The sequence below is a fragment of the Myodes glareolus genome, chromosome 7 (genome assembly GCF_982192425.1).
Source record: "Myodes glareolus chromosome 7, mMyoGla1.1, whole genome shotgun sequence".
In the NCBI taxonomy this organism is placed as follows: domain Eukaryota; kingdom Metazoa; phylum Chordata; class Mammalia; order Rodentia; family Cricetidae; genus Myodes; species Myodes glareolus.
The window spans coordinates 53,443,108-53,455,523 of NC_142032.1; the positions used below are offsets into that span (position 1 = coordinate 53,443,108).

The 12,416-nt window shown below is 40.2% G+C and overlaps 1 pseudogene; it reads left to right on the forward strand.

Moving 5' to 3' along the window:
* The first annotated feature begins 8,301 nt into the window (after positions 1-8,301).
* Positions 8,302-10,514, forward strand: LOC125415919 (secretoglobin family 1D member 2-like; annotated as a pseudogene).
* The last annotated feature ends 1,902 nt before the right edge of the window (positions 10,515-12,416 follow it).

The window sequence follows — 12,416 nt, forward strand, 5'->3', positions numbered from 1 at the left end:
TGTAGACTGGAAGGGTCCATAAACTACTATATTTGGCCCTCATTGCTGCTCTCTTCACAATAACTAGGTAATGGAAATAGCCCAGATGTACATAAACTAATGACTGGATCATGATAGTGTGGCACATATGCATGATGAAATTTTATTTGGCCCAAAGAAAAATAAAATTTTGAAATTTTCAGGAAAGTATTGGAACTAAAAAAAATTCACACTTAGTGAGGAAACACAGACCCAGAAAGAATCTCATGTGTTCTTTCATTTGCAGACCTTTCCTTTAAATCCTTCCATATGTGTGATTAACTGTGAGTGTCTTCAGACATCAGGTTATTAGAAACAGTCCATTGTGAGGGATGAAACAATCCTGACTATCCATGAACACATGGCTGGATAATAAAAATATGGGGTACTTACATATAATATTTTATTCAGACATGAAGTAATTGGAACTAGGTGCATTTTATTCAGACATGAAGTAACTGGAATTAGGTGTGTCTTGTTATTTAAAAAAAAGTACTGAAAAAGACAAAAGTGTTATAGTTTCTCCTCTTTATAGACCCTAGATTTTATATAGATAAATAAAACCACAGGCCAGCATTAGCAGGGAGGAGAAAGGGACAATCAGGACAGGATGGACAGTGAGGGTAGTCAAAGCATATGATAGACTGAAAGGATGTTCTTCATGATGCCCAGAACTAGGTACAATGAATATATGTCAACTAATAATAAATGTTCAACAAAGGATGATGGAAATTTTATATAGTGCTTGTTAATGGCAAGCACTTGTGTAAGTCTCCTTTAATATTTACAAGAATGCAGCCTTTCATACAGAAAAAAATAAAATTTATCCCACTATCCAGGGCCATGAAAGAATAAAAGGAGATGCTAAGTGAATGGCACTCCCAAGGGAAAACATGATCATGAACTTCCCTGAGTAAAACTGGAAACAACACAAGCAGCCTCTGAGGTGGGTTGGGTGTATCACTGCACCCACCTACAAGAAATGAGCCAAGAAGAGTTTTAGATAAACATCTTCATGACACAAATGGTAATTGGCAGGACCAGGGTACAAAGCCGAGTCTCTGGATCAAGAATGCACATTCAGTTTTTTCTTCCTCCTTGCTTTCACCCCCAGGGATGTTGACATTATAGCGCAGATAGAACTTGTGGCCTTGCCTGCACTACCACTCTTTGTGACCTCCTTGTAGATTCCCCAGTTTTCTACATGAGTTTTTTTTTCCATGCAGAATCCCCTCCTTCCTGCCCTGCTGTAGTCAATCTGAGCAAAAAGATGTTATTCCCCTCTCTCAGTCACATCAAAGATAGGCCATGTCTGCATCTTCTCTTGTCTCTGCATTTCCAATGCTATCTCCTTCATGGGAATCACCAGGTCTTTCTGAAGACCTCTACTCAACATCTTCAGGACCTGATAACTTCAGAATGTGGCCAATATGGTACTTGAATTTACATTATAGTCATAAGAAGATGCTTAGTAAGTAAGTGTATGATTGATTTTAAGTACATAATCTAACTTTAATAAAGGCTCCACTGAACATAATACAAGGTTCATCACCATCCTCATTTGTAAGTAAAGTTAGGAGAAATAGAAACATTTAGGAGAGGCAGATATCAGTCATAGCTCTAAAAATAAATTTCTGTATGCATCCCTGGATGTGACTCTATGAGGTTTTTTATCAGGATGAAAATTTGGGGTCTACTGGTCAAGTGTGTATAGAAAAACAAAGTTCACTGAGCCTCCACCATTCAGGGCTCAGGTAACTTAATGTCCATCTTCCCCAGGAGGAGTACTCAAACTCTTATCTAACCAGATACACTATGTTCTTGGATTTGCAATCAGAGGGTACAGTCACCGAGAGCCACCAACTAACTCATCCTCTTTGGTCCCCTCCTCCAAATCCTGAACTGCACACAATTTCACATTGTTTGATAAGTGTGGTCTAATATTTAAGTCTTTTACCCATGAGACAGTTAATATACTTCATCAGGTCTCTACATCAGCATCGCCATTTTGTTAGTAACTTCTGATTCCCCAAAGCCAGCATATTCCTACTTTGTTGTCACCCACATCTGTGACTCTGCTTTCTGAGAGCTATTCGGGGAGCTGTATGGAGAAGCTGTACGAGTGTTTCCTTTCATGAAACAGGGAATCTCATCTGGGGACAGTTTTATGTCCTCCATCTGTCAAAAAAGGCACTGAGTTTTGAATGCAAGGATTTCATTCATTCAGCATGTGAAGACAAACAACTTGTGTCTTCAGAAAATAGGAATCTGAGAATGTGTTCCAATTTATAAAACTAATCATTGCAGTTTAAGATTTATTGCCATCATTGTTTTATGGTTATTAAGGATATCTCCTACTTTCCTTTTCTCACCTTCCCCATTCCTTCCTCCTCTTCATTTTTTCTTCTCATTTTCTCTTCAACTATCAAGCTCAGACAGCTGCATGATCTGGTCGACCTTGTCTTGGTACAAACAGCTCAAAAGAACCACCTAGCATACTCATTCTACAGAAAGAGAGTTCACTCACCAGGGATAGCGTTTTCAGGATGTTTAATATATTTAAGAGTGAATGTATTAATATCTTACATTTATAGATATCACTTTTAATTTTTACATTTTCTTCAAGTGTTCTTATAATCATATATTATACATTGAGTACATTCGCCATACTAGAAATCTAGTCTCATTCTTCTACATGTAGACAGACATCCAGTTTTTCCAGCATCATTTATTGAAGATTCTATATTTTTTCCCAGTTGGTAGTTTTGGTATCTTTGTCAATGCATACTTATGTATAATATAATAATTAAGGAACAGGTCATAAATTTGAGAGGAATGGGACAGTACAGGAAAAGTTGAAGGCATGAAAAAGAATTACAGGCCAATCTCACTCATGAACATCGACGCGAAAATTCTCAATAAAATACTGGCAAATCGAATCCAAGAGCACATTAGAAAAATTATCCATTATGATCAAGTCGGCTACATTCCAGAGATGCAGGGCTGGTTCAACATACACAAATCTATCGATGTAATTCATCATATAAATAAACTGAAAGAAAAAAACCATATGATCATCTCACTAGATGCTGAAAAAGCATTTGACAAAATTCAACACCCATTTATGATAAAGGTGTTGGAGAGACTGGGGATACAAGGATCATACCTAAATATAAAACTCTACCAAAAACTCTACCAAAGAACTCCTACAGCTGATAAACACCTTTAGTAACGTGGCAGGATACAAGATCAACTCCAAAAAATCCTATACACAAAGGATAAAGAAACGGAGAGGGAAATCAGAGAAACATCACCTTTCATGATAGCCACAAATAGCATAAAATATCTTGGGGTTACTCTAACCAAGGATGTGAAAGACCTATTTGACAAAAACTTTAAGTCTTTGAAGAAAAAAATTGAGGAGGATACCAGAAAATGGAAAGACCTCCCCTGCTCTTGGATTGGGAGAATCAACATAGTAAAAATGGCAATTCTACCAAAAGCAATCTATAGATTCAATGCAATCCCCATCAAAATCCCATCAAACTTCTTCACAGACCTTGAGAGAACAATAATCAAGTTTATATGGCAAAACAAAAAAACCCAGGATAGTCAAAACAATCTTATACAATAAAAGAACTTCTGGAGGCATTACCATCCCTGACTTCAAACTCTATTATAGAGCTACAGTATTGAAAACAGCTTGGTATTGGCATAAGAACAGAGAAGTCGACCTATGGAATCGAATAGAAGACCCAGATATTAACCCACAAACTTATGAACACCTAATTTTCGACAAGGGAGCTAAAGGTATATAATGGAAGAAGGAAAGCATCTTTAACAAATGGTGCTGGCATAACTGGATGTCAACCTGTAAAAAATGAAAGTAGATCCATATCTATCACCATGCACAAAAATCAAGTCCAAATGGATTAAAGACATCAACATTAATCCGTCCACTTTGAACCTGATAGAAGAGAAAGTAGGAAGTAGTCTACAAGATATAGGCACAGGAGGCCTCTTCCTAAGTAGGACCCCAGCAGCACAGACAATAAGAGAAACAATGAATAAATGGGATCTACTGAAACTGAGAAGCTTCTGTAAAGCAAAGGACACTGTCAGTAGGACAAAAAGGCTGCCTTCTGACTGGGAGAAGATCTTCACCAACCCCTCATCAGACAAAGGTCTGATCTCCAAAATATACAAAGAACTCAAGAAACTAGGCACTAAAACTCTAATTAACCCAATTAAAAAATGGGGTACTGAACTGAACAGAGAATTCACAACAGATGAACTTCGAATGGCCAGAAGACACTTAAGGTCATGCTCAACCTCCTTAGCGATCAGGGAAATGCAAATCAAAACCACTTTGAGATACCATCTTACACCTGTCAGAATAGCTAAAGTCAAAAACACCAACGATAGCCTATGCTGGAGAGGATGTGGGGTGAGGGGAACACTCATCCATTGTTGGTGGGAATGCAAACTTGTGCAGCCACTGTGGAAATCAGTGTGGCGGTTTCTCAGGAAACTGGGAGTCAACCTCCCTCAGGACCCAGCAATTCCACTCTTGGGAATATACCCTAAAGATTCCCTAACATACTACAAAAGCATTTGTTCTACTATGTTCATAGCAGCACTATTTGTAATAGCCAGAACCTGGAAACAGCCTAGGTGCCCCTCAATAGAAGAATGGTTTAAAAAGGTGTGGAACATATACACATTAGAGTTTTACTCAGCAGTAAAAAACAATGATATCTTGAATTTTGCATGCAAATGGATGGAAATAGAAAACGCTTTACTGAGTGAGGTAAGCCAGACCCAAAAAGAGGAACACGGTATGTATTCACTCATAAGTGGATTCTAACCATAATTAAAGGTCTTTGAGCCTATTATTCGTGATCCTAGAGAAGCTAAATAAGAAGATGAACCTGATGAAGATTATTTAGCTATCCACCAGGAGATCCTTCATCTGGCGAAGGACGGCGATACAGTCGGAGACCCACATTGGAGCACCGGACTGAGCCTCCCGAGGTCCAAATGAGGAGCAGAAGGAGGAAGAACATGAAAAACGAAATCAGTACTGCGAGGGATGCTATCACCCACTGATACAAGGGAACGGATCTGATGAGAGTTTACCAAGGCCAGTTGGACTGGGACTGAACGAGGACGTGATCTAACCAGATTCTCGGAATTTGGCCGGATTCTATGACTGTGGCTGGCCCGAAGTCTTTCTGAAAAGCCATTGACTATGACACTGGGACCTGTTTCCTCTACATATACTGGATTTTGGGGATCCAGTCTGTTTGGACACTCACCTTCCTGGACCTGGAGGGAGGGGGAAGGAACTGGAACTTCCCACAGGGCAGGAAACCCTGACTGCCCTGGGGGACGAAGAGGGAGGAGGGGGGGAGTGGGGGGAGTGGGAGGGTGTTGGGAGGGGGGGCGGAAATGGAAACTTTTATAATTTAATAAAATTTACTTAAAAATAAATAAATAAATAAATAAATAAAAGAATTAAAACAGCAGAAATAAGTGGGAATACCAGGAAGAACTGCATGTTCTGATTATCCACGAGTGTGCTTTGCTGTGTGATGACTAACGATGCTGCTCTTTCCATCAGTCAATAGAACAAGCTGCCAAGAACAAAGCTGACTTCTCCAGAGAGTGCACACGAGCTCTCCTTCACGGGGACTCACAGCTGGTTGCCCAAGGCCTAAACTTCAGCCTCCAGTCAAGTAAAGATCTTGAGAAATAAATGGAACACTCCATCCTTTGCCAGGACATAGAGGAGCTCCACCTGGTGTCCCAGACTTATGTCCCTGCCCTGGCACCTGTTGGGCTGGAAAATACTTATAAGATTTCCATTTCTAAAAATATCTGACCCCATACTGAAGGGACTGTGACCTCCTTTTTACCTGGAGACGTGGTGGAGGCCATACTGTGGGAAGTAAACAATGGTCACTGGATAAAGAAAAAGCTTGTCTGTGAAGCTGTTTAACGAGACAACCAGAGGACCCACAAAGACCAGGGCACTTGTGCTTCTTGTCTTAGTTTTTCTCTCTCCAGAAGCAACTTGTCTCAGGCTTCCAAGTGGAGGTCAGAAACTGCAGGTGGCCAGCTTTCTTCACATGTGTGGGGCATGTTTTTGTCTCAGCTGCTCTAAAACCACATTGCAAAGATGATTCAGTCACAGATTCTGTTCAAAGAGAGCCAGAGTCTTAGGAAAGAAATAAGGCGTGAGTAACAGCCATGGCTGTCCTGCTCCCAGAATCCTGGAAGACCTCAAGTACTGACACAGAGTAGAGCTGACCACATGAAATGTCACAGAACACTTATCAGTAGTTCAGAGATAAAGTGGTTGTCCCAGCACCTAATAAATAAATAAACCTTGCAGAGATGGCAGGCAATATACTTGTCATTATATTTCCAAAACTGTTGCTACTTGCGGTTATTAATTTATTTTCATTTAAAATAAATAAGTGGGGACGGCGAGATGACTTGGTGCATAAACGTACTTGTGGCCATGTCTGACCACGTGAGCTCAATACCCGAGACACAGACCTTAGAAGGAAAGAACTGACACAGTTGTCCTTTGACTGACACTTGCACAGTGCTGCTTTATGAGCTGGTTTGTAACTGAGAGCCCTCCTCAGTTGATGTATAAATTGTAACTGGTTTTGGTAGGTTATTTGTATTTTCTACATATAAGATCATGGCATCCTCAGATCCTGACAGCATTCCATTATGACTGTCTATGACATTTCTATGTATAATTGTTGTGGATAGGACTCCCACATTTTGAATCCAGTGAGAAAGTAGACACACTGTGTTACAGGATGTCCTTTACTTATTATAAGCAGTCTTTATATATTGAGTCACATTTTGAATACTCAATTCAGTTCATGTTTTCATACTTAATTTTAAAAATTATTACTGTCAGGTAGTGGTGAAACACACCTTTAAACCAAGGACTCAGGAGGCAGAGGCAGGTGGATATCTGTGAGTTTAAGTCTAGCCTAGTCTACAAAGTGAGCTCCTGGACAGCCAGAACTTTTATACAGAGAAATCCTGTCTCAAAAAAACAGAAAAAAATATTATTACATGACTTATATTTTTGTGTATGTGTATGTGTGAGCATGCATGTATCTGGGCAAGCACGTGAAGGTCAGAGGGCAATCAGTAGGGGGCAGTTCTCTCCTTTCACCATGGGGACCACAGGGATGAACTCAGGTCAGTAGGCTTGGTGGTAAGAATCTTTATTCACTGAGCTATGTTGCCAGCCCATAAATAGGTTCTTGCTGAGTTTACATGATTGTTTAGGAACAATTCCCTACAATGCAGATTTGGAAAAAAATATTAGTTCTCTAAATATTTGATAGAATTCAGCAGTAAAGGATTTTTGTTCTGGTCTTATTATTCATAGTTTGTGGATTTTTGCTACATAGACCCATTCACAAATTATTGTCCATAGGTATTTGAAAATTCTTCATGATTCCATCTTGATAGGATAAATATGTTCAGAAAGTGCTCCTGTATTCTGTCACATTGGTTGAGATGAAGTTGATCATAAGGACCCTTGCCAATCTTTGTTTCCTTTCTGTGATATAATTGGCAATTTCTCTCTTTGCATTTCATATCTTTTCATTTTCTACCCTAGTCTAGATGTGCATTTCTTGAATTTTTTTCATAGCTTCCAAGACCTGTGTCTTTGTTTCTTTGGTTTTCTATGTTTCTGCTCTATATTTTTAGTTTCTTTTATTCAATGTTTCTTTCCTTAACTAATTTGGAGTCTACTTTGTTTTCTTGTTTCCAGTGCATTGAGGTTATTTCTTTCAGGTCTTCTTGATATTTTGATGTAGTTAAATGCTAGGGTTTGGATGAAATGTTGTCAAGTCCAAATGCAAAGCTGGTATTTGGAGGTTCTGTGCCCTAGGGAGTGTCATCCTGTTGTCAGAAACCACTTGTTCTTGTTGAGAAGGAGGGAACTCAAGTATAATAATCAAAAGCTCAAAAGTAAACTGAAACTTCACAAGTTGCTTTCTGGGGATGTAAAAGGTCACCTGAAGGAGCAGTGAAGTTCCCATGAGGCTGTTCTCCTGGGATCCAGCCAAACAGAATGAAGGGAGGTGAGGGGATCAGCCCTCACTGATGCAGGTCTTGTGAGCTGTCTGAAGGGCGGGACCAGTAAGGCTCACCACATATAAATACACCTGGTCTCCAGGGGCTCAGGTAGAGTCTATTTGCTCACTGTTTGCTAACCCTTCAAACAAACTGAGCAGCATGAGGCTGTTCCTGTGTCTTCTCCTGGTCGTCCTGGCTGTTTGTTGCTATGAAGGTGAGTATCATTTATGATCAATCCAATGAAAGCTCCTAGAAAGCTGACCTCTTTGAACAGTTGGTAAGTTTATGTGTGATAAAGTTGAGGTCAGGAAAAGACAATCTAAAGCTTCTCCCAACCTCTTTTTTTAGCCCTCCTAAAAGCCCAGATACTTTCAACTAATTTCCTCCTATTTAGGAAATTTGATGGGGTAGGGGTGGCAGGGACAAGAAGGTCATTAGAAACAAAATTCCGAAAAGGTTTTTATTAGAGGGATTGTGTTAGTTGTGCTATTTTTCAGTTTATTGTCATTGTATCTGGGATTGTGACTTCAGAGAGCTCCGTTCACAGTCAGTATTCTCCCAGTCTGTGAGTAATACACCTCAAATCCCTCCACTAGACACTCAGCTCAAGGAGGCTCATGTAGTCCAATCAGTTTTCTGGGGGTCCTACAATATCAGGGGTTAAAACAGCACAGTCATTACCACTAAAATGTCTATTTTTCCAAAAATAACTATTTTTTTGCAAACAATCCATTTGTGTAGAAACAGAACGTTCCTACATGCTCTGTACCTTCAAAGGGAACCAAGTTTCAAGGGCAGTTTCTCTTGTTCTTTTCTGCATCTCCTCCTGTCTGCCTAAATACCCCTCTTCTAATAGTCTACAGCACATCCCTACAGACTGATGGGACCTGCTTTAGGCCCACATCAGATGCTTTTTGGGCAATTCCTAAGGGTAGCATGGTCATGTCCTTGGAAAAACTGGGTCTGGTGACTCATCCCAGTGATCCAAGTTAGGTGAAGCTGAAACAAGGAACTTTGGTCTGAGACTGGCCCAGGCCACCTCTGGAGATGTGGGAGGTTTGTGTTACTATTGTTGATTTGTTTTTTTAAAGACTGTTGAAGAGAATGTGGAACCTAGATTAGGAAAGTTGATTTCTTCAGTTCTACCCAAATATTCATCATAGATCTTTAGAAACCATAAGGTAGGTGTCAGCTTCCCTTGCCACAGTCCGTAGAAGTAAATCTGAGCATCATCGTAGATGGACAAAGCTTTTTATAGTTTCCTAGATACTACTCTTGTGTGTATCAAAACTGATCAACTCAGCTAGGTGGTGGTGCAGGTCTTTAATCTCAGAACTTGGAGACAGAAGCAAGCAGATCTCTGAGTTCGGTGCCAGCCTGATCTACAAATCGAGTTCCAGGACAGTCAGAGCTACAAAAAGAAACCCTATCTGAATAAAAAACTTATCAACTTTTGTAACATTACATTAGATTTTTACCTTGCTGCATGACCTAATTCCATCAATTTCAAATTGTGACCTTTCGACACATAAACACTCTGCTTGGTTTTTAATTTTCCCATCTCTTTTAAAATTCTAGCTCTGTTATTTATGTGAAAATTAGATGACACAAAAATTCCTTTTAGCAACTGTCGAAGACTCATGAAAATACTACTGAAGATGCAGTCAAAACTCCAAATTTTAATGCTATGAAAGGGAAGTTCTGCAGCCACAGAAGGTTTGGAAGTTGTGAGTGTCAACAGAAACAGAGACCGAGTCAATAATACTCTTTCCTCAGTCCCTTGCTGTGTGATCTTGAGGAAGTCACGTTGTCTTGTTTCAGTGTCATCACAGGAGGGAGCCATAATACTGGTTATCCTGTCCAGTCTGCAGCCCTAAGTCAAAGAGACTCATGCAAAAATAATTAATTAAATATGCACAGTAATTTTGACTAACTGGATTCTTTCTCCTTACTCTCTCCAGCTAATGCCGCCCCAGTTTGTTTAGCAGTTAAGCGTGCTTGCTCCACCTTCCTACTGTTGAGTGAGGAAACACTGAAGAAAGAACTTGAGAGATACGATGCACCTCCAGAGGCTGTTGAAGCAAAATTGCAAGTGAAGCGATGTGTAGACACCAAACTGAGCTACATAGAAAGAGTTAGAGTAGCAGGTGTATTGGTATGTTCACTTTGCTTTACACACTCAGAAGGCCACTAATAAAGTTGACTGAACATTCTATGGGGAACACATGGATGGGGTGAGGCACTGGAATTATAGGTCACCAACTGTAGGTTGGTTCAGGCATACACTACTGATTTGAATTATAAACAGTGCCTGGCTTAGGTGCCTCCTTCTAGAGTTCCACCCTGGATACAACACTCCCAAGGCACCCTAACAGGGACAAATGTATCCCTAAAAAAGGGAGGATTAGGGGCTAACTCTATTGTCAATCCACTGGGAACTTTGCTAAAGCTGACATCTGTACAATGAGTGGATATTATCTCTATCCAATGCTGTGGGGAGTGTTGGTGGATGAAAATCACACAGAGGGGGAAAGGGAACTAGAGACTCTCCTTAAGAGCAAAATATCGGCAGGATGCATTTCTCTGCCAACTTTGCTGGCCCTGCCAGGAGCCTGTGAACTGACTGTTCCAAGTACTTCTTACCCACTTCTGTTCTGGGTCCCCCCTGGTTATCTCATCGGAATGAAGGTAGAGTTCACAATTTTAAATCATCGGAGGGAGTTATACCTGGGAGCTGTGATCTGTTCTGTAACCCTCCTGATCACAGAGACAGAAGGGCTTGAGGCACACTGTTGAACCCATTCAGAGTGTATTTGCCTGAATTTGAGTTTCCACTCAAATGCATTATTTGATGCAATTTCCACAGAACAAATCAGAATTTTCCCCAAGCACACTTTGCCCATCTTTCCGAAGTGCTCTCTCATGGAGCACAAGTTTGTTAACATTTCTTCTCCAGGAGCTGCCTGACTCTGCTCACCTTTCTTCTCTCGCTTTCTGTTTATTTCCAGACACAAATTTTATTATATTGTGATTTCAAGCTATAATGAAATACGGCTCTTCTGGACTCCAATGCTTCTCCCGGATAAGCTGACTTTCCTTGCCCAATGTGAAGGTTCCAACGTCTTGCACTAATAAATTACTCTTTTTGCATGTTACTATCTGTCTGTTGTCATCCTAAGCCTTGAGTCTTGCAATGAGTGGGTTTTGAATAAAATGATTGGTTTTTTTAGTGATGGTAATAAGTTACCGAGATAATCCCTATCAGGATGACTTTCAATCCTGGGGATCAGGCATCAGAAACCCTGGTGCTCCGATAAACACCATCTTACACTGCCCTGCAAGTAAGTTTCCTGTAGCCATAAATGAAAATTATCACATATGATAACAAACGTTGGCCTGTCCCTTGGCCACTGTACTAAACGGTCTCATTGGTACCCATGAACAATGTGCCAGTCACTGCCTGAGTACTCCAACTCAGTATCTTCCCCATTCAGCCATGGTACTACTTATGACAAGCTCCTTGTTCTGAAATAAAAGCCCTGGTTGTCATAAGCTTAACTGAAGTAGATCCACCGTGTTCTCCATTCCTTAAGGAAATGCAGCACAATGTAGGCAAGCTTGTGTCCTGATCATATTCATTTATAATTTCCTTCCTTATGTCTCTCTGAATATTTCCACATTTTCCCTAGTAAAACAGTCATAGCTTTGTACCACATCAGGGCACAGGAGATAATGAGGGAGAAATAAAAGGAGGATTTAGTGGTGCCTACTGCCTACAGTTCTAAACTTGCTCCATATCCTTGAGTCTGTTGTGTGCTTGCTCTCTAGGACAATATGAACATGCCTCAGAAAGTTCAGGTCACTGAAACCCTGCCCATTATGGCTGACCAAAAGAAAAGAAAGAACTCTTCCAAGAATGTTATACAATCATCAGTAACACTATTTAAAAACAAAAGCATACACCAGCATAAATGTTTAAAAAAAACTGATGTCCCAATTGCATTACGTCTAGAGGGAAAGAAACTAAGATAGAATGTAGTTGGTTGTTTCTTTACTTTTAGGCTCTTTTGGGGTGCCTGCCATCCAGCTCCCAAAAGAATATCACAGTCTTGATATTACTTATAAATGCCCAACCTTGATGGGTTTGGTCAACCAGCAGTTAGAATTAACCAGACCAGCTGAAAATCAAGTAATATAATTTAATAAGTGGAAAACAGAGAAAACTTACATGACCGGGGTCCAGCGAGCACCATGGGCAGCCAGGAGAGAGCATA